General features: G+C 43.6%; 1 long non-coding RNA gene across 4 annotated transcripts in view; it reads left to right on the top strand.

Moving 5' to 3' along the window:
• Positions 1-2,722: 2,722 nt before the first annotated feature.
• Positions 2,723-23,569, top strand: part of LOC309535206 — a 135,187-nt gene continuing 114,340 nt past the window's right edge. For 3 of the 4 annotated variants that reach the window (XR_014221112.1, XR_014221113.1, XR_014221114.1), the window contains exons 1-2: positions 2,723-2,964; positions 3,620-3,673. This is a non-coding gene — a long non-coding RNA (uncharacterized lncRNA). The other variant, XR_014221115.1, reaches the window with a different exon arrangement.

The following is a 23,569-nucleotide window of genomic DNA, read 5'->3' on the forward strand; positions in this document are numbered from 1 at the left end:
GTTCCTGGCACTCAAAGCCCATTCCTGCAAACTGTTCATGCCCTTCAACATATGCAAGGCTGGGAGAGAGAAATGGTGGCTGCAACAGAACCCCCAGTTTGCATTGGTCGGATCTCTATGCAAATTCATGGCTTTCAGTCTTTATGGTCCTCAACCATAAGATCTGCTGTTTCAAAATGGAGGAAGTTAAGAACGATACCATATCTGGAGAGCAGGTCAAGGACAAGTAGCGAGGTGGACACTGGGCTGCTTCAGCATCCAGTGAATATCCAGAGTGACTCCCAAGATAGTGAGAAGAGGCCAAGAGAAGAAAAACCAACAACAAAAGTAAGTGTGCATAGATTTGCAGATGAGTAAAGCTATTGAAAACGTAGTGCTCTATTTTGGCTGGCTCATGCCTACAAGCAGTAGAAGACTCATGTTAAAGCTGGGAGCAGTGTCTGCATAGAACACCCACCACGCTATTTCAGAGAAAACACAATAATTAATGTATAATGTCAATGTTACAAGTTTCTTGGGGGCGGAATGATGGAAAGCAAAATTAATCTTATTTCCATGGGGGGGGGAATAAACAGAAAGGAGGCAAGTTAGCTCTGTTAGTTTATATTTTCTTCTTTTTTATCAAACTGCACAAAGTTTGAGGGATTTCTCTCTCTCTTAAAATTAAGTTTGCCATTCTGGGCATCTTCCTATCTGTGGCACATGCTGTTCCTTCTACGGAGAAGCTGGCTCTATGACTAAAAGAAGGAAGAAGGAAGCCAGGCGGGCAAGCCAAGAGCTTGCAAAGAGCTCTGGCACCTCCAGGCTTTCCACAGCACCGTTAATGTCTTGCTTTCCACCCAAAAGTGCACTGTAGAGGAAATAAATGTGTAATTATATTTCCAAGACAATCCACTTGTAGGTGAATTTATTGGGTGCAATATAAATCAAAGTGAGCGTCTTTAACAAGCGTTTTCGTTACCGACTTGTGGCTAAAAGAGATAAACAAATATGCTAATGGCTCTTCTGAGGTGCATTTTGATCAAACGTTTCTGGAGGCAAAGCATGCGCTCCTCGGATATTGAGCGATGGGCCCTGTCCCTCCATGAGATGGGTGGCTGCTGCATTGAAAGGGGTTCAGGAGAAGGTCACGAGACATTCCTGGTGGAGGAAAATGAGGGGGTTTGCCATCTTTTGCTATCCCCTGCAGCAAAGCTACTCTGGAAGGTTGTGGGACCATCCAGAAGGGAGGGGCTATAAGGAAAAGGAGGAACTGATTAAAATCACCCCTCCTTCCCTATGACAGGGGCCTCTGCAGCATTTCAGTCCCTTCTCTGAATGGAAGGAACACGGGATCCATCCCATTATCTGTAGGAAGGTATTGTTAGCTATTTGTGACGAACCTTGTCAGGGACACGTCCAGCAGAGAGGAATCTCCAGGGGAGAAGGAATTGGCTCCTGTCAGGTGTGCGTGCAGGAGCCAGGCCCTGTGACCCACAGGACTTTGCAAGACAGGGGCCTTCCTAAGTTTGTTCTGAAGAGGCAAGGTGAGGCCGATTGGTAACTCACAGCACCTGGTGGCAAGAGCTGGGAAGGGATATAAGGTCAGCATTTCCCTTCAGCCCTTTCCCACAGCAACACGCTCCCTGATCCTTGAACCTCGGCTTCTTGACTCCCTGCTTCTTGATCCTCGGACCCTTGACCTCGTGACTCCTTGCTGCTTGATCCTCAGACTCTTGGCTTCCTGACTCCTGGCTTCTGGACCCCCGTTCCTGCTCCCACCCTACCATCTTGCCCCCAGTCCTGACATCCCCTGTTGGGATTTCGATCGCCCGTGACAGCTGCACCTGAGTCTCCAAGAAGTAGGAGGCGGAGCAAGCGATTAGAGCAGAGGCGGGGGAAGACGGGGCATATATCTGGCCTTGGGAGGGGCCAGAAGCCAGTCAAATCAACTGACTCTGGTGGCAAAGGATGAGTTGTGGAAGCTTGGACTGCTGTAAGCCTGTTATTGAGAAATAAACCTCAGCTACTTAAACTGCCAGCGTTCCGTGTCTTGTTTGGGAGAGGCGCTAAACCTGACAAACATATATGCCTTACAGAAATAGTTTTCTGTTTACTTGTCAGGCTGGCAACAGGTGTTATTTACAAACTCCTCCAGACAGCATCTGCAGGAAGTCCCCACACCTCTCATATTAACAGTCAAGGTAGAATGCACAGAATATAGCCAGCCAGATGGGCGGGGTATAAATAAATTATTATTATTATTATTATTATTATTATTATTATTATTATTATTATTATTATTATTACCACAGGAGCCAATTCTTAGGGGCTGAGAGGGCTTTGGCCCCCCAATAAAATATCTGAGGGAGCTGGGCTCCCCAAAGTTGGTGGGTATTGCTATTTAAATGGTGTGTGTGCACTGTGTCATGTGATCAATTATGTAGGGTGGGGCTTACCTGGACCTACAGAGGGGATGTGGATGGTGCTGAGCTTCTTGGGATTGCCAATCGGAAGGTCGGTGATTCGAATCCGTGTGATGGGGTGAGCTCCTGTTGCTCTGTCCCAACTCCTGCCAACCTAGCAGTTTGAAAGCACGCCAGTGCAAGTAGATAATTAGGCACTGCTGCGACGGGAAGGTAAACAGCATTTCCGTGCACTCTGGTTCCTGTTATGGTGTTCCTTTGTGCCAGAAGCAGTTTAGTCCTGCTGGCCACATGTGTCATGCTGGTCACATGACCCAGTAAGCTGTCTGTGGACAAACGCTGGCTCCCTTGGCCTGAAAGCGAGATGAGCACCACAACCCCATAGTCACCTTTGACTGGACTTAACCGTCCAGGGGTCCTTTACCTTTTTTTTTTAACCTGGGCCTCCCCAATATTTTATTCAAGTTGGCACCCCTGCAACCAACTCCTAACTGCCAATTGCCTACTGCCAACTGCCACCTCTTTTCCCTAATGCCATCTATTCTACAGATACTAACAGGTGTATGTAGTACTGTTGCTTACGTTTGCCCTCCCAGCATTCTACCTGGTTTCTTAGAGTATTTTTTATTCAGAAAATTTCTCAAACTTCCTTCCTGCTCCCTCGAGATGTTTGTGCACATTGTATATGTAAGACAACCTACACTTGGGCTCCAATTCATCATTCGTGGCATTCATGTGATGTAGGTATAATTGGTTTAATTAAGGCTAATGATCATCTACCATTGCTGAATAGGTACCCCAGATGGTATATGCCATATGGCATGCCCACAGTGAGAGGTGCCTTCAGAAAAACACCAGAGCAGGGACAGAGTGGGTTGACAGGGTGGGGGGAGGTGGCCAAACAAGCCAGAAAACAACTGTGGATTAAACTGGAAAATCCTCGATTCAGAGCAATTGTTGATTATCATAAAACTGGGACGCATGTTGGAAAATAAGAGAGAAGCAACATTTGCTTTGTTTGTTGCATTTCCATTAGTCTCCAATTTCTCGGCTTTCCCTGAAGAGGTTGACAGGGCATTGGGAGCCCCATTCGGCAAGCAAAGCACTTTGCACGACATTAATTAGGATAATTTGACAGTATCCTAGGACAAAAATCTCCTGTGACTGGGTAGCAAAAAATTCGACAAAAATTGTTTATATTTTAATCTACCCAGGTATAACAGAGGATCACATCAGCCTTTGCAGAATTGGAAGGATTTGAAGGAAGTGTAAGTTAGCTGAAATGTTTAAGTCCTCCATGTTGCAACCATCTAGAGTTTGCTATTGATGGAAGAGAATGGGCTAAGTATTCAGGGATAGGAGACAAATGAGTGCTAAATGCCCCCCCGCATGTATTTAAGGCACCAGAGGATCCTGGGTTCAAACCTACAGACCTTACACCAACAGCAGTGTAGCAGAACTAAGCTGAAATTAGTTGCCATTTTTTTGAGAATCTATTTCCCAACACTGCAAAGTCAGAGAGGGAGGGAGAATTGATTAGGGCTAAAATTCAAGAAGGAAAAGGATGCAGTCACTGCAGATACAGCAGCCAGGAGAAACACTGTTATTAAATAGGATTAAGAAGAAATAAAGAAAAGATGACTATTGGTGCAATTTAAGTGCTACAGGGAAGCATTTCTGTCTAGTTAAATAGCTATTTTTGATTTGAAAAAGCAAATTGAGACATAGAGTACTAGTTCCCTTGGACAAGATGTTTATATATTTGTTAAATTTATAACCTGCCCTTCCCCATATTTAAAACATTTATAAACATTAAGAAGCTCTAACAACAGTTACATACTCTCAGAGTTGATAGTTTCAAGGCTCCCAGGAGCAGTCTTTTTCAGCCATTGAAAGCATTGGTGAAAAGAGATGTTTTTAACTTCCTCCTGGCAAGGCATTCTGCAAATGAGGAGCCACAACTGGGAAGGCCCTGTCACAGCTCAGCACCAACCAGAGTACTCAGTGGTGGCAATGTAAACTACTATCTCAGGTCAAATTCATACTGTGCATGTTTTATTTGAGCCAAAATTTAGTAACGCTGCACAGCATTAACTATATATTAGCTGTTTCGTCCCCAGATTTCAATGCATGTGAATGCTTTATTAGTTTTCTCTCACTTTTCTTTGTGGGAATACACAAATTATTCAACGTTGCTTGAACTGCAGCTGCCTGATAATTTATGAGCGCTTTGGTCGGAAACATCAATTTCTTCATTTTAGGAATGCTTAGGAAGAATTCTCTTGTCCAGGAGAGTGACTTGATCAATATTAATTGGCTCCGTGAACTGGTTTCTAGAAAGGAAATTCAACGTCCCAGTGGGATTATGGCATTAATTTTCCCTGTGAAAACACACATTGGGTAATATTACTCTAATAAATTCCACACACACACTGTCAGATGTAGCGTGGTCCAAAGAAAAGCTCTAGCACTGTCTTTTATGTCACTAATATTGTAGCGGACCGGGTTCCAATGAGCAGAGGTCAATACAGCATCTGTCTTTTTTATCTTTCATACCTACTCACACATACTGTGGAGCTATTTCAGGAATCTCTGGGGTATGGCATAAGCTGGGATTTAATGGCTTGGAACCTACCGTTTCAAGAGATATTTTGACAAGCTGCTAGCCTGTAGCACCTTATTCATCTCCCCCCCCTCCGTCCTTCACAGAGGGGAACTAAATTGGCAGCAGATTTTACATGCCAACTTAACATCTCTCCTTTGTAGAGATCCTCCAATTGAAAACTGGTGATGTGCATAATTGAGCAACTGTAGACTTTGCAAGAGCCATTCTCCCCTTTATTGTATTACAGACACCTGCAGCGCTTCCTAATATGAGCTTACAGAACTTCAAACACACATGGAGAGACAGTGGAGAGGCAAGAAGGAACTTTGCTGCTGCTATAGGTAGCTAGACCTTCACTGTAGTGGTTAGAGCAGCCTTTCTCAACCTGTGGGTCCCAGATGTTGTTGAACTACAACTCCCATCACCCCAAGCTAGCAAGGCCAGAGCTCAGGGATGATGAGAGTTGTAGTCCAACAACATCTGGGGACCCACAGGTTGACAACCACTGGGTTAGAGTTTTGGACTAGATCCTGGGAGACTAGGGTTCAAATCCCCACTCAGCCATGAAGCTCACCTGAGGCCAGTCACAGTCTCTCAGGATTGTTGTGGGGTTACGTTATGGGGGGGGGACTATTTATGCCACCTTGAGCTCCTTAGAGAAAGAGGTGAGATATAAATGCAGCAAAGAAATAAAAGAAAAAAATCAAAGTCCTAGTTCCAACTAGAACCAACATTGCAGAGACAAAGCAGGAAAAACAGATTTCCTAAGAAAATCGAACTTTGCATATCCAGATTTAATGGTAACAATTCAGCTACATGCAAAGGTTGGAAGCACATATTTTCACTAGAATTCCTACTGTATATAATTCTTTGTTACAGATAGGTAGCCGTGTTGGTCAGCCATAGTCAAAACAAAAAAATTCCTTCCAGTAGCACCTTAAAGACCAACTAAGTTAGTTCTTGGTATGAGCTTTCGTGTGCAAGCACACTTCTTCAGGTACACTGAAACAGAAGTTGCCAGATCCTTCTATATAGTGAGAAGGTGGGGAGGGGTATTACTCAGAAGGGTGGTGGGAATGGGTGATTGGCAGATAGCTGAGATGAGCCTGTTGACGACTCTTAACGACTGCAATAGGTCTTACAGGAAAAAGCAAGGGGTGAGAAGGTGAGAAATGGCTTTGTCATGTATAATGAGATAAGAATCCAATGTCTTTGTTCAGGCCAGGTCTCTCCATGGTTTTAAGTTTGGTAATGAGTTGTAATTCAGCAGCTTCTCTTTCCAGTCTATTTCTGAAATTCCTTTGTAGTAAAACAGCTACTTTGAGATCTTGTATAGAATGTCCTGGGAGATTGAAGTGTTCTCCTACTGGTTTCTCTGTCTTGTGATTCTTGATGTCAGATTTGTGTCCGTTTATTCTTTGGCGTAAGGTTTGGCCTGTTTGTCCAATATAGAGAGCTGAAGGACACTGTTGGCATTTGATGGCATACACAATGTTAGACGATGAGCAATTAAACAGTCCCGAGATGGTATGTGTGATGTTGTTGGGGCCAGTAATGGTGTTGTCCGGGTGTATGTGGCAGCAAAGTTGGCATCTGGGTTTATTGCAGGCTCTGGTGCCAGTGTCCGTGTTAGGTCTGGTTGTAGTATTATTGTGGGTTAGGAGTTGTTTAAGATTGGGTGGCTGTCTGTAGGCAATGAAAGGTCTTCCTCCCAGAGCTTGAGAAAGAGAACTGTCATTGTCCAGGAGAGGTTGTAGATCTCTGATGATGCGTTGTACTGTTTTAACTTGGGAGCTGTATGTGATGACTAGAGGTGTTCTGTTATTTTCTTTTTTGGGTATGTCTTGCAGCAAGTTCTCTCTGGGTATCAGTCTGGCTCTGTTGATCTGTTGTCTAACTTCATCTGCTGGGTATTTTAGTTCTAAAAAGGTTTGCTGTAGATCTCTTAGGTGAGAGTCTCTGTCTGTAGAATTGGAACAGATACGGCTGTAACGTAGTGCCTGGCTATATATAATGGACTGTTTGGTATGTTTGGGATGGTAGCTAGAGGCATGTAGATATGTTTGTTGGTCAGTTGGTTTATGGTATAAGGTGGTGTCTATGCGCCCATCCTGTATTTTTATAGTAGTGTCCAAAAAATGTATTTCTTGTATAGATTGATTCATAGTTAGGTTGATTGTGGGGTGAAAATCATTAAATTTCTGGTGGAAGGTGTCCAGGGTCTGTTGACCATGTGTCCAGATGATAAAAATATCGTCAATGTATCGCAGGTACAAGAGAGGTTTGAGTGGGTAGGAGTTTAGGAAACGTTGTTCTAAATCTGCCATGAAGATGTTGGCATACTGTGGGGCCATGCGGGTGCCCATTGCTGTGCCGCTGATCTGAAGGAACAGGTCATCACCGAATTTGAAGTTGTTGTGGGTAAGGACAAATTGGCAGAGTTTGGTGGCAAGGTCCGCTGTGGTTTTATCTGAAATGGTGTTCCTTATAGCTTGTAAACCATCGTTGTGTGGGATGTTGGTATACAGAGATTCCACATCCATAGTAGCTAGTATAGTATTGTTGGGAAGATTATTTAAAGATTGTATTTTCCTCAGAAAATCTGTGGTGTCACGTACACACGTATAATTCTGTGTGTGTGTGTGTGTGTGTGTGTGTGTGTGTCTGTCTCCTTGTTTATATCCAAAACAAAGTGGAGTTTGAAGATGGTACATGGGAGGTGTTTTTGCTCTTGGAAAAATAGTTTATTTAATGTAAGAATAGTGGTTGCACACTGTACACAAACTATGTGTGATTTCAAAACACATTCTCGTGTTCTACTTCCTTGCCCCACCCTTCATCCCTGAGAGCCTTCACAAGGGAGCTACTTCCAGGAGAACTCTCCTGGCCTTTGGGGTTAAGGTTTTAACAATTGGGGAAGGAGTTACTAGGTACTAATGTCATCAGCCCTGGGGCTATTTGGGGATGCTAACTTATTGGATATTTTTCCTGACCGATTGGTGAACCTTATGCTTAAATTTTGAGGTATGCTAAATATACTGTTAATTGCTGTTAGTGTCCTGTTGTATTGTGTGTCATCATTGGTAGATAATTTATTTGCAGTCAACAGAGACTTACAACATTTTATAACAATTAATATTAATAAAAAATGCACATTAATACAAGTGAAACACAGAAATATATTAATGCTATTTTCTTTAAACTCGGTTCTTCTTTCTCTGGAGGTTAAAGGAACACCAAAAGGCTATTCATAGAATCATAGAATTACAGAGCTGGAAGGAACCACGAGGGTCAGCTAGTCAAAGCTTATGCTATGTGTAGGGATGATCGCTGGGTGCGGAGCACACTCCCCACCCGCAGGCAGCCTCAGCTGCCTTGGGGTGCGGGGCACATTCCCCCTCACAGATAAAGCCACAGCTGTCTGAACATCTTGCCCTTTGTCTAACCTTTTACAGTCTCAGTAATCTGCGGTGTCCTGTCTGTGACCTTTTTCTCTGAGACCTTTGTCTCCTTCGTCATACACTGTGCAAGGGGAAAATGATGCGGTGGAAACAGGTGCCAAAATAGCTTTGTACCACCCCACGATCTCGGGACTGGAAGATGTGTAAAGGCCACAGCCCAAAATGTATCTGCCTGGGTTTGCATATTGTGTCAATAAAAGGAGCCTCCGCAGAGCTGGCCGGCAGCTTGCTTGCAGCTCACCTGTGTGTAGCTCACCTGCATTATCAACTCCTGCCTCATGTCCTTCACTTCAGCAATGCAGGAATATTTTGCCCAACGTGGGCCTTGAACCCATGACCCTCAAATTAAGAGTCTCATGCTCTACCAACTGAGCTATTGCCAAATGATCATATGCAGTCTTATTAAACAAGCAGGATCAGGATATGATTTAGTAGAACTATGTGAGAGGGCTTACAACAGAGCACTATGCCATTGTTAATGCCCGCCCACTACCCCACATTTGTAGAAAGAAAGAGAGGTGGGGAAAGCCTCTCCTGCTCACAGCGGGGAGGTATTGTAAGAAGGAACCATTCCCAGGGCAGCGGGGGGGTGTTCGGCCCCCTGTGTCATCTCCCGGCTGCCGCGCCGCCCCCTTGGCTGGCCAGCCAATAGGGCTGGTCTGGGGGAGGGACTTAGCCGCATTCAAACGGCTGCGTCAGCCTCCACACCTCATTCAGCCCTCAGAAGATGACAGATCACCCACCCACCCACCCTTTAGGCTAGGTTCATGTTTCTGACATTGCTATGGACTTTGGTTGGTCGCCTTGGTTGTCCAGGGGGCCTGGTAGGAGTTTTTATCCATTTGGCTAATTGGCACCAGCCTCTTGGTTTTTCACCTACCTCATAGCAATTCATCACAACTTTTCCGGTATTGGCAGTTAGGTATTGGAATATGTGTTGTGCGTTGGTGGGTGGGGTTTGGCCATCACCTACGCCGCCCCATGTAGGGTATTCCATTAAAGGACTCCAGCGGTTGTGGATCCTGTTTGATGCCCTGTCAGTGGCTAGGGCCATGGCACGACCCCCGGTGACAGCAGGGGAAGCTTCCAGTTATTTGCATCAACAAGCTCCTCCCACTGTTTGTTAACCTTAAAAAGACCCCCAGCTGTGTGGGTGGGGTCATGTATAGGTTGTTTTATCCAATGCTTAAGCCAATACCACTCACATGCTGTAACCAATAAAAGTTGTGGCTTTTTCCAGCCCATTAACCTAAATTCTTGCGTCCTTGTCTCTTCTTTACCACCACGCGGGTTAGGTTCCTCAACTCACAAAACTTGTAAAAAGAAAAAAAGAAAAGAGTTTTGCTGCTAAGAGGCTTCCACTGCCAGCTCTATTTTGTCTCATGGTAGTGGAGGAAAGATGGCCATTGCTGCATTTGTTTGCAATTGATAACATGATGGGCACTATATTTTCTGGGTACCTGTCTGTGTTCACCATCTCCCCCCCCCCATCTCTCACACATTGCTCCCAAATGACTCAACCTCTGAGGCATAGAGGGTGATTCCAAGCTGGCAGTTTAGAGCTGTCCAGCACCTTGGTGCTGATTTTTTTTAAAGGTGCTCTTTTAGTGTAAAGGTGGCCCAGATATGGACATCAAAAACTGATCCTCCAAGGGCATGTAGGTCCTAGCATCTGTGTGAGCATGCCTCACAATCATGCTAGCCCTGTATGTAAGTCTGTCTTTAAAAAATCTAATATAGATGGTTGTGTTTCAGGTTTTCTCTAATAACCAGCATGTCAGTCATAAAGTCTGCATGTAGTTTTTTCTCTAATAACAACAGATATGCACAACCCCCAAAAATGTATTATTTTTGCCTCACCTAGCTGTCTAGTCACTGAAATTTTATTTCCCCTTTAAAGTAGCGACATGTCAGAAGAACATACACTCATTCAAACAAGCGTATCAGAAAAGCCCGGGGAAAGAGTGGAGGGAAACCATTTGTAGGAGCAGGGGACATAATGTTCAATATCAAACATAAAAAATAGTCAGAAGCAACCTTGCTTAAGAATTCATCAATGTTTGTCAGCAGGAAAAAGAGGTGATTAATTTTTTTGTTCATTTTGCTAAGAGATGTATATAATTATTTTTTCCCCTTTAGCTTTGCAAGCTCATAAATATCTCCAGGCGGGTTCTCTCCCCGTTTTTGTTTCTAACCCTTTCTGATAGAAGAATTGTTTGTTGAAGCAATGCAAACTTGTGCAAATATGCATGAACTTCAATCATGCTCTTGGGTTTTAGTAAGATTTAGCCAACCAAGGGAGAAATGGGTTCACTAGTCTAGAACTCATGTATTTGAAGCTTTGGGGCTTGTGATCTCAAGCCTTTCTTTTGTCAGCCGCACCACACAACTGTACAACCCCACCGTGCCTGAAGCAGGAGAAAAAGAGAAGTGGGAGGGTTACAAAGTGAGAGACAGAAGCGGGCATGGGATGTTCTGGCCAGACATAATTCTCTCCACCTGGAAAGGTGCAGTATGGTTGTAAAGGTAAAGGTACCCCTGACCATTAGGTCCAGTTGTGGCTGACTCTGGGGTTGCGGTGCTCATCTTGCTCTATAGGCTGAGGGAGCCAGCGTTTGTCCGCAGACAGCTTCCGGGTCATGTGGCCAGCATGACTAAGCCACTTCTGGCGAACCAGAGCAGCGCACGGAAACACTGTTTACCTTCCCACTGGAGCAGTACCTATTTATCTACTTGCACTTTGACGTGCTTTCGAACTGCTAGGTTGGCAGGAGCTGGGACCAAGCAATGGGAGCTCACCCCATTGTGGAGATTCGAACCGCCGACCTTCTGATCGGCAAGCCCTAGGTTTAGACCACAGCACCACCCGCGCCCTTCTTGTATGGTTGTGGGTCTACCTGAAAATAATTGGGGTGGCATCCAACCAAACCTAAAGCCCTGCATCTTCATTCAATGGAAAGGTGTGTTGTAGGATGACATTTGTTGCTCTTGGGGGAAGCTATCCCAATGGCAGCACCACTGCCACTTAACTGGACATTGCAGGGAGGAAGCAGGGTGGTGGTTAGTTCAGGGCTGTGTCTGTGTGCTTGTGTCGGTGCCAGACTGGCTCTGCCAGTGAACCTGGGGAAGCTCAAATTTTCCATTTTCCCACCATGTCTTTGCAGTGTCAAGGTAAGCAGCAGCAATGCCACTCTTGGGAGGGCATCTCCCACTATGCTGCCTGCTCTTGAATGAGCCCCACTCCTTCTGAGTAAACGGCTTGTTATCTTTTCTAGATGTGTTCCTCTTTCTGCATCCCAAGCTCTTATACTCCATCCTCACATAGATGGAAGTTGCTTATTTGAGTAGTGCACTTTTATTTGTTTTAATCTGTTTTCGGTGGTGGCTGGTGCCTTTTGGGACTAGAGGAGCAGAAGGTGGAGTCAGAGCCAATGATAGGCAGAAATTATTTCTAGTTTTGTTCCCATCCTCCTCCCTGCTAAGTGGTACCAGAGCAAGACCTGAGACTAAGGAGAAGGAAGCTGACAGCCATTGTCCCTGCCTGGACTAGTTGTCATTAAGAAGGCAGGCACCTGGGGACTGGCCGAGGCCAGACTGAAGTTGGTGGGGCAGTGCCCCATTTGCCTGAATCAAGAAGTCTCCACAGCTCGTTTCCTTACAAAACCTCAAGGAGACTCACCACAAGAACCATAAAATAAAACAAAACCATAAAGTGAAACAGGAGAGCAGACCAAGAAATAAAAACAATTAAGAAACCAACAATCAATATTTCCTAAATCATTGTTGTTGTCATTCCCCAAGGGAGTGACAAAAGCCAGGTGGTAAAGTCCAGTCTTTAAGGCCTTTCAAAACAAAAAGGTTTTGACACCACAATGGAAGGTCAATATGGTTGAGTCCAAAGTTGAGCAGGTCAAAACAAAAGACCCTCTTCCTCACTCTAACCAGAAATTGGTTCCAATCTGAGAGGACAACCTGTATAGATCATCTTAATATGCTGGCAGCTCATATGGGGTAAGGGTGTCCTTCAAGCCATTAAACTCTTTAAAGGTCAAAACCAGCACTTTGAACTGGGTCCAGAAACAAATAGGTTGTGTTGTTCCAGCCACAAAGTGACATGTTCCTGGTTGAATGGACCATGCCAGGATTAGATTGAAAAACTGTCTTCTGCTCTGCCATTTGGAGATTGTCATCATTAATTAAATAGCCCAGAAAGCATTTACAAATAACTCATTCTTATTTTGAGGGCAGCAGGAGGAAGTTCTAAATTCAAATAATAGCCAGCACAAAAAAATGAACTTCCAGCCTTTGTTCCTCATCCACAGGAAGCAATTGTTACCTCAGTTCTTCCAGGGTTTCCCTGGGCCCTCATTTCACTGCTTTCCTTCCAGCAGGCATCTCTCTGCTGGGTCATCCTTTTCTTGATTTTTGCCAAAACTCATGTGGTTCTTCCTATTATTGCCATCAGTTGAAGCAGCGTGGGGATGTCCTTTAAAAGTTAACTTTAGATTTAAATAAACATGTGGTTTAGCACAAAGATATGCCTCAGTTCCTAAAGACCTACAGCTTCCCAGTACTATAATTGATTGTTTGCCCACTTGGGGACCGAAGGTATCATATATTCCCTTACTGGAGTGCTTTTGTGGGCATTTGTCTTCGATTAAAGCTTGATGCTATCACTTTGCTTCTACATACTTATTAGTTTCAATACAAACTCCTTGCTTGGCAGGTCAGACTAGCAGCCTTCAGGTTTGCTTGTGGCTTCACCTTGTGGTGAGCTCCAGAGCTGCACCTTGCAGCTTCTATCTAAGGCTCAGGACCGGCCCACCTGTAAGGCAAGGTGAAGTGACTGCCTCAGGTGGCGGGATCCACATGGGCAGAAGATTCAGCTTCCAAGGAATGCATTACTGTTGTGGTGGCAGAGACAACGGCAATGCCTCATTGGCAGCTCCCATAATGTTGCCTCTACAGTGGCCTCTCAGTGAATTGGGGGTGCTGTTGCTCACCTCTCTCCCCTAGGGAGGAAATAATGGGGGCTGTCCCCAGGGGTCTCCTGGGCTCTGAACCAGCCCAGTGTGATTCAGAGCAGGCCCTTTCCCCCCTATGAGAGCGTTTGATTTGCACTGGGAAATTAAGTATGGCAATGTCCTGTGTGTCACACACTGTGTAGCATTAGATATTATGGAATGCCAAGGGGAGAGGAAGAAGAGACACTGGATTTGGATGCTGCTTCTTGTTAGCTGTCATGTGGATCCCAGAATGTCTACCTCCAGTCTTTGAGGGAGAGAATAAATAACTTTTATTTGTTCTCAATTCATCTTCTTTCTTAAATTTTGCATTTGTGCTTTTAAATAAAATAAAAAATACTCTAAAAAGGGTGGGGGGTCATGTGGGTGTGTCCATGTCTCTCTATGCGTGTTCCAGTTCAAATAATAAAATCCTCAGCCCGAGTTTCCTGTTGGGTTCTTCTTCTTCTTCTTCTTCTTCTTCTTCTTCTTCTTCTTCTTCTTCTTCCTTTTCTTTTTTAGCAGCCATCAGTGCCCGCAGCCTGGTGTTACTTACGAGCTGCTTGTGTTTTCTATTGATTTGGAGGTCATTTTTAATTTAACAGAAGAAGAGGAGTCTTTAAAAATTGGCACCACTTAACCAAACTTAAGCACTTTTTAAGTCTAAGCATTTTAGTGGGGGGATATTGAATAAATTTGAAATCAATTGAATAATGTTTACTCAGAAATAAGTCCCATTAAGTTCAAATGGGTTTGGTCCCAATTATGCTGGTGTAGTATTGTGGCATGAAATATTTGCATCACAACATAATAAGAGCCCTGCTGCATCACTCATCTAATCCATCATCCTTTTCTCTTAGTGACCAACCAGATGCGTATGGGAAACTCAAAAGGAGCAGCTGAGTGGTCCCAGTTTCTAATATTATGAAAGAGGGAGAAAAATTCTGGCCACTTTCTTCACAATAGGTATAATCTTATACCCTTCTAACATGTCCCCTTTTACTCCACTTTTTCCCCAAACCACAAAGCCTCGAATGTTGTAAGCTTTCCTCGTTAGGGATGGTGACGAAGTTCATTAAAAGTGAGCAAAAGAGCAAACTCCATCAAAGCTTGCAGGCTCATGCAGAAACCAGTCCCCTGTCTTGCATGCAAGGGATCACAGTCTTTGATACCAACCTTTTGATAAACTTTACATCCTGAACTTATCGCTGTTCTCAGTCTCCGGGCTGAAGCTCGCAGCTTGGCTCACTGTCATTGTCTTTGTAGTTTCGCTCCATTCTGATGTGATTAAACGAGTATTTGAACTATATGCAAACTCGGTCTGTTATATTTAGATGATGGTTTTTTATTGCCCTATGCCTGGCCTTGGCATTACACAGCAAATTTAATGAATGTATCTATCTATCTGTCTATCTATCTATCTATCTATCTATCTATCTATCTATCTACACATCTCTCTCTCTCTCTCTCTCTCCACTCCTGATATGACTGTCAGCAATCAGCAGTATGAACTTCCAAACACAGCAAAGAGAAGAAATAAACAACCTTTAATTTCTTATATGAAGGTGAAATGATGCCATACATTTATTTCTTCCATTACAGTGGTACTTCGGGTTAAGTACTTAATTTGTTCCGGCGGTCCGTTCTTAACCTGAAACTGTTCTTAACCTGAAGCACCACTTTAGCTAATGGGGCCTCCTGCTGCCGCCGCGCTGCCGGAGCACAATTTCTGTTCTCATCCTGAAGCAAAGTTCTTAACCTGAAGCACTATTTCTGGGTTAGCGGAGTCTGTAACCTGAAGCGCATGTAACCTGAGGTACAACTGGATTCCCATTAACCCACTCAGTGATTTAATCTAAGAAAGTAAACAAGCACAATCAAGTTAAAGTGCGTATTGCTGACATTGCCCAGGAGCCAAAGAATTGTGGAACCAGTTCCATGAGTCCAATAAGGCCACTCCTACAAAATGTCATGCAGTACGCTCCATGAAACTGGAGAATGCTTCAAAAGCTGTTTGGGAGGTGACAGAGGGCTCCTCTGTTAAACAAAACAAATAAGTTCAAGATGCAATACTCTAATGTGAGCCTAAGTAGCTCCTAGCATCCCATTCATTACGTTATGTCAGTTTGTAAATCACCTAAGCATAAATGCATAAGTCCATGTTTCTGGTGGTGTTATTGCAACTGAAAACCTCTAATGCCCTCTGTTGTGACTGTAAGCATAACTCTCTAGCTTTCCGTTTCCTCACGCATATGACAACTAAGAAGGTATGGAAGCATTCCAACAAATTCCACTAGTAAATCACCTTAGCGCTTTTGCTGAAGTAGGAACCTCTAACATTCAAATTGAGTTTTTCTTTCAGGACAATTCAGTGGCAGCCTAAGTTTGAAAAACCCACTTTGTTTTCAAATCCTGCCCCCATATTTAGCTTTCTTCATAATTCCTTTGGAATGTTGTCCAGCCAGGACCCTGCAAATTTGCCTCAGATTTCATGTTAGGTGGAAATTGATTGCAATCCTAATGGAAGATGATGGATTAATACCCTTTTCCCATATACTCCTTCAGTTCAAGGGCATCTATTACGCTACATTCTATAACTGGGAAGCCTTACATGATAGGAAGAGGAAGATAAGTAAGTAAAATATAGGCTTCCTCCTTGTATCAATATTTTATATAGTCTCCCTTCCCACCTAGGCCTTTGTTCTTCTCAGTTGGCCATAAGTTAAAAGTTCCCTCCCCCACCCCCAAATCCGCACTGCTCAGCAACAACCGTCCTTCACCTTTCATCTTCCAACCAATCATGTCAAAGCACTGTTGCACACAAAAGTCATCCATTTATGTCACCAGCAGATGCTTAACTATTGCCATGGAGAACAAAAAGGAAGAGAAGGGGTAGTGGACTGTACGTTATAGTTTTCTATTGTTTCCAAAAGCCTATCTCTTTTCTATTTTTGCTAAAGTAAAATAAATGTGGGTCAGTGCAAGCAGGAGCTGCTGTAGATATTTCAAGACGTTCCAAAAGAAAACTCAACCTAAAACGGCCCAGTGATCAAAATCCTGCGAGCCAACTTGGTTACATGGATAATCATGTGTGTGCTTCAGATTGATTCATTACTCACAGACTCAGCATCAGAACCTAAAAAGAGATAAGATGGCAAATGCCAAATGCCATGGGTCCTGCAGGGCCCATAGCTGCCAGTTTGGCAAGTCAACAATTTGTGTTGATGGGCAAGGCACTTGAAGCCCCCTAATTTCAATTAGGTTACTTCTTACATTATAGGTATAATAGTTCTTTCAGTGTACTTTTATGTATACATATAATTACTAAGATAAGGCCAGTTTGGGACAGTTGACCAGGGCAAATGGTTCAGCAGGGACAAATCAGGCATCATATGACAGCATGGAACAAGGAGTCTTTCCAGGGGCAAAAATTGGTTGTAAATCAGGAACAATAACAACCAAGAACATTTGGTGGTTCCTTATACATCACAACTGCAGCGTACTGTACCTGCCATGTTTTAGATGTTTCACTTTACACTTTACACAAAAGAGTTGAATTGTGTAGTCCCACCTTCTGTTTTGTATCTCAAAGTGGCAGGACTTTGGGAGGGCAACCTGAGAGCACATCAGTTGGCTCTGAAAAATCTAAATGTATCCATTCTCCTAGTGTGATTTTAACAAATGCTATTGGACTACTTTTCTTGTTCCCGACTCATTTAACGGTACATAGCAGCTCCACAGAAATCAGCAAACACATTTGATTATGGAAGGATGTCACATTCTGTGTTTATTCATCAAATGACAAGCATTTACTGTTACAAAAGGAACATTTTCAGATTTCATTCCCAACCTGTGATGCCCCCCTTCTTTGAGAACTGCAGTGGACTGAACCAGTTTGTGTGTGAAAGCATAAGGCAGACAGTATATTAGCTTCACTTTTAAATCTATGACCTTGGGCGTTTGAGCTAGTGATTAAGTCCCCGCAAATCCAATCAGCTGCACATCAACTCTTATTTATTCATTTTTAATGTGTTACAATGATCTTCATCTTCTTATTCAGAAGAAAATAAACTTGCATTGTTAATTCTTTTAAATCACCTGGAAAATGAAAAGAGCCATATTTTAATGATCTAGGTATACAGACCTCATATATAGCCAGAGCAATTTAATAAGCTCATAAAATGAATGCCCCTCTGTAGGTGTAGAAAACTAATAAATGTTTGATGTGTAGTATAAACACATTTTCCTATATTCCATCCATATCAGACACCTCTTATTCTTCCTTTTTCTTTCTTTCTCTGGGCGTCACTTTTTGTGCTCCTCTATCGCCTTTGGATTTCCCCCAAACTATCTTGAAAGCTCATTTTTGAGTCCCTATCAGCTCCACACCTGCGTTGACCAACCTGAGTCCTCTTTGCAGGGTTTATTACAGTGTGTAGTGTTTTCAAGAGTACTTAGGTCACGGTGCTGTGCCACTAATACAGCTATCATTATTATTACTACCAGTAGTCATTGTAAATAGTATTCAGATCACTATTATTACCATCAGTATTATCATCACTATTGACACTACTAGTAGCATCCTTTTTTGGTTTTTGATAATAATGTTTATTTGTTTTCGATTACAGTCTAATAATAGTCTCATTATATCAATGCCAAATTATAACACAATTACAAATACCAATCATTCAGATACCAAATTATATAATTTAGGTGACACCCCCCCCCCCCCGTGTGCTAGAATTGATGGTTTGATGATTTTCTTTATTTCTGCGTTCCAACATCTTATTCATTTCAATTACACTCCAGTCAAGATAACAATTCCTTATACAACAACTGCAATATTAACAACATCCATTCATATTAACACATTAAATGATTCACAAAACTACAGGTGAGGCACTCAAACTATAACCTTATTCTTCCTATGTGTGGCAGTTATTCTTTCTGTGATCTTTTTTCCTGTCCCTGTAAAATGTTATGTCTATCTTTGTTGCTGTTCTCCATCATACATTAGGCGGAGCTAATATCCCACTGTTGTTCCAGAAATTCTCCTTTACTCTGTCCCATGCTTCTTTGTTTTGCTGCTGCAAAAATCACACTGTTCCAATAAATAACCTGTGTTTGCCATTTTCCCTCTCAGCCTGGAAAGGAGAGTGATCTGTTGAACTGCAAATGATTCAGTAATGAAGTCATTAAGCACCCTTAAACCACATGTAATATTTCCATCTTGCTTTTATTTTATTTATTTTATTTCTTAAAATATTTGTAGACTCCTTCCCCACCTGTTTGAAATGGTTATGCTATTCAAAGTCAACATATTAAGATAATACAATAGAACAAAACATCCAGCATTAGTTATGAAAATGCTCCCCATGCTATTAATGCAATCAAATCCCTGCTGAAATATAAAAAGAAATAGCCCTTATGGAAAATAGGCAGAGACGGGCTCCATCTCATGTTGGAAGGCAAACTATTCCCAAGCCTGGGGGCCACCGGCCTAAACTCCTGCTTTTAGGTCATACCAAATGAGGCTCAGTCCCTTGACTGTAATTACTTTAAAGAGCAGGGCATGGGGAGCAAAGTATAGCCCCTGTTTTAATTTCCATGTATGCTGTGGGAGACATACCGCAGAACCAGTATAGCCATTTCATACCTGATTGCTCTGCAAAGTGACTCTCAGTACAGTAGATAACACCCAGGAGACCGCATTCTCCCAGAGGTATGCCTATATGGAGTCATTTGCATCTTCTAGTGCAGTTTTTATCTGTCAATTAAAAGATCCAAAGAAAGAGCAAAGAACAACAACAAGAACAAACCCACTTCCTCCCCGCCTGCCCTCAATCAGCATTCAAAACTCCCAGAAATCCTTCTTTACGGAACAAATTGCAGTTTGTGGTGAAATTGGCGCATTCGTTTACAATTAAATTTAGAAATTTAATAAAAAGATATCTCTTGTCAGGGAGGGAGGAATATTCAGCCCCTGGTTGAAGTGTCTGGAAAGCTCAGTTATGAAAAAGGCTGATATTCAGATCCAAATGTATGATCAAAGCGCGGCAATAAATAAGTGCGACAGAAATCATAAGCAGTTCTAATGCACCAACCCTTAAACAAAACAAAAACAAAAATCATTTTAGTATAAAATTAAAGAGCAGGAAATAGATGGCAATGCTGAATTATAAGGCTGCTGGGTGTGATTATGGCATGTATAATTAAATGGATGAGAGATCGTAAAAGGGGAAGAAAATCTAGGTGAAAAGAAATACAAGGAAGAAAGACTTTTTTTTAAGGGTTTGGAGTCAAATTCAGAACAAGGAGAGAATACTTTGGATAAAACCACACCATACTGTACTAGCTGCATATAGCCAGAAGGCAATATAAAATGTAGTATAATGTTAGGCAGGTGATTAATTATACTGATTATACTGATATCTTGACCATTTTGCAAACCAGAAATCGAGCTCTTTGCCTTCAGGTAGCACCTTTCCAAGACACAGATGTTTTGTTATCTAGTAGGGAGAGGCAAGGGCTGCTGGTGTTACAGGCTTCCTTTACCAGTTGAACCACTGAGGTCCAGCTCTGAGGGCCTTCTGGCGGTTCCTTCGCTGTGAGAAGTGAGGCTACAGGGAACCAGGCAAAGGGCCTTCTCGGTAGTGGTACCCGCCCTTTGGAACGCCCTCCCATCAGATGTCAAGGAAATAAACAACTTTCTGACTTTTAGAAGACATCTGAAGGGTGCCCTGTTTAGGGAAGTTGTTAATGTTTGATGTTTTATCGTGTTTTTAATATTCTGTTGGGAGCTACCCATAGTGGCTGGGGAAACCCAGCTAGATGGATGGGGTATGAATAATAAATTATTATTGTTATTATAACCACATATGTATTTATGGATGTGGCACTGGCAGTCCCATAGATTTTCAGACATTTTCTCTATATTGCGTCTAAGGAATGCACCACGTATTGTCTCGCATTGTTTTATTAACAGACTACCTTAGGTAATCTAATTTGGTACAGCAATAAAAATTTTCATTTTATGTCATGTACTTAAAAGAAAAATACATACAAAAAGGTGGCTTTACTGAACTCATTACCTACTAAATCAAATGAGCACTCTTGCCTTATGTTTAATGTTCTCAGAATGTTTTGAAACAGTTCAGTCAACAGGTACTGCCATTTTAGAAAAACCTTTTAAGTCCACGGAAGAAGTTATGAAGCACATCACTCAAACTGAAACCTTGACCTTCTCTTTGTATTATAACGTTATACAATTGAGCCAGAAATGGAATGTTTTCTCCCCAGCTCAGATGATGAGCTTTAAAAGAAGTAGAGAATATATGGGCATAGGGCAGGAATAGCCAACATATATATTGTCCTTCAGATGTTGGTGAACTGCAACCAGTGGTGGTTGGTGCCTATTGAGACTGGTAGAGCCAAAAGCAGGAAGACCAACAGTAGGTGGCACCAAAGCCAATGACTGGCAGAGCCAACTAATTCAAGTTTTGTCCCCATCCTTCTCCCTGCTGAATTCTAATAGGGACAAATCTGAGATGAAAGAGAAGGAAGTTGACAGTCAGTGTTGTAAGTAAGTAAGCAGGCAGGCATGGTGGGTCTATCTAAGCGCAGACTGAGGTTGGTGGGGCAATGCTCTGTTTGCCCTAATGAACTAGCCTTCAGTGGCTGCAATTTCCATCAGCTTCAGCCATCGTGGCCAAAAGGACAGGGATAATGGAAGCAGGGCCGTCTTACCCATAGGAGCTACAGGTGCTGGGCACCTGGGTACCGGGCTCTCAGGGGCACCAGGCCGAGAGTCCGGGGCCTGAGAGCTGAGTCTGGGGAAGAGCCCACCCATCGGTCGGAGTGCCGTGATGGGCTCTTCTGCTACAGGCGGCTCTGCGCCGTGAGTTCAGGGGCGACTAAGCCAGCGAGATTGTGCTGGTCCCGAGGGTTAACCATGAGGCGAGGTCCGAGTCCAGTCCAAGGTCGAGGGTGCGGTATGGAGGCAGTCCGTCAAAGCTGAAGCTGGGTCCAAGGCAGGGAGTTGGGTGAGGTCAGGAACTCTGGCAGAAGAGCAGGACAGGGTGCAGACAGAAATAGGCTAGCAACAACGTTGCTCCCGCAACTTGGGACTGGGGCTGGCTGGCTTTATCTGCCCCGAGGCATAGGGCGGCCCCGGTCCACAGGTGACTCGCCTCTCCTGGCCTGGAGGCGAGCACTCCTCCTGCGGGAACTTAGTTCCCTCCACCTCTCTGCCCTGAGCCTCTGCAGCTCAGGAGAGGCTGGAGGGTTACTGGACCCAGAGGCAACCTCCTCTTCCCCTGACGGGGCTGAGAGTGGAGCACCTGCAGGCAAGGGGTCCTCCATCACCTCAGGAGCCAGAGCAGACTCAGCTGGTGCCTGCACCTGAGGATCCAGCACAAATGAGGACCCTTCAAGCTCATGCCCCAGCCCCGGCTCAGCTGGTTCTGCTTCCTGTGCAGACTGAGATTCCTCAGGTTCAGCCTCCGAGTCCGAATCCCAGGCCATCACAGAGATGCTGATGCGGCCGGCCAGCTCCGCCCTTCTGCGCACCTGCGACCGGGCAACCTGGGGGGTGGATCTTTGCACTCCAGCACCACATATGCTTAAGACAGCCCTGAATGGAAGAGGACCATTACCTTCTTTGGCCACCGTGGGGGAAAGGATTCTGTACTAAATGGACCTTTGGGCTGATCTATCCCTGCTCTCCATATGTTCTGAGGTCATGTAGGAGGAATACATGCCACTTTTTTTTTTCGCAGCCCAGCCCTTATGTCAGGAATGAATGGAGAACCTGTGACCCTCTAGTTGTTGCTGGACTATATATCTCATAATCCTTGACCACTGACCATGCTGAGTGGGGCTGATGGGAGTTGATATCCATCAGCATCTGAAGTCCCACACATTTCCCATCTCTGCCCTATGCTGTGGTGGAAAAGAGCCACAGCTTGGACTCCTATAGGCTGCTGCATTAACTAGCAGACGTGAAGCCACTCTGCTGTAGCTCTTCTGTCACTAAAGGAACTCTTGCAAATGAGGGCACACAAATCTTGGGCACACACAGTTATAAGAAGGTAATTTTGCATTCCTATCCACAGTGCGGTCTCCATGCAAAAAAAAGAGAGAGCTTTTCTTGATATCCATTGCATCAGCAGAACAGGATAATGCAAATAAGCTTCAAGCTATTTCTCATCATAAACAATAACAAGTTGAATTGCTTGTCAATATGCTATTTAGTATTTGGCCTATATGTTCTGCCATTCCTTCATATTTTATACTGAATTTTGGATGATAACATTGGCATTCAGCTTAGTATGATACTCAAAGCCTTCAACACTGCAAAAGCAGCATGCCTAAATGCATATTGTAGCATCCATCAATTAGCTTTGCCACTGAGCAGATGAAAACTGGCTTGGCTTAGAGCATTTGATGGATTTAGGAGCTCCAACATAAAGTGGATCCATACTTTTGTTAGATCTAATTTCCACAAAGGACATTTAGTAGGAGCTAAGGATCAAGAAGCCATTTGGATTTGTGGCTGTGCACATATGTTAAGCAGTCATTTTCACTCCTTTTTTAATTAGTTCCCATGGAAGAAATGCTTAAGCAGCTCTGAATCTTCAAACTGCAGCTAATTCAAGGCAAAAACAAACAAACTCATCTTTGATTATTCTGTTATTTATTTCATGAAAGCCACGGTCCATCAAGGTAAGCTGGGGCATGTAGAACTTCAAAGATGGCAATGACAAAAGCCCAGAATTTTTTGTTAAAATACCCAGCTTTACATGTTACAAGGAAGTAGAGAGGGGACACAAAGTTGAGCAGAGGTGCTCAGCAACATTAGAATCATTGCAAGCAGAATTGAGGTAAGCACACATGCCACTTCAAGCATGCCCCCTCACCTTGATTGTGGGCACACCCATACTTCCACTTGTCCCCGACTTTCTAGGCATGGGTCCAAGCAGTTTTCCCCTTGCACCACCACCCCTTTCAGCACAAAATTTCAACATCCAGTACATCAATACAGCTGCACACTGCCGTCACTGGGCTCCATTGAAAATGGCTTTTCCATGCAAACCA

This window comes from Podarcis vaucheri, assembly GCF_965113315.1.
Source record: "Podarcis vaucheri genome assembly, chromosome: 6".
In the NCBI taxonomy this organism is placed as follows: domain Eukaryota; kingdom Metazoa; phylum Chordata; class Lepidosauria; order Squamata; family Lacertidae; genus Podarcis; species Podarcis vaucheri.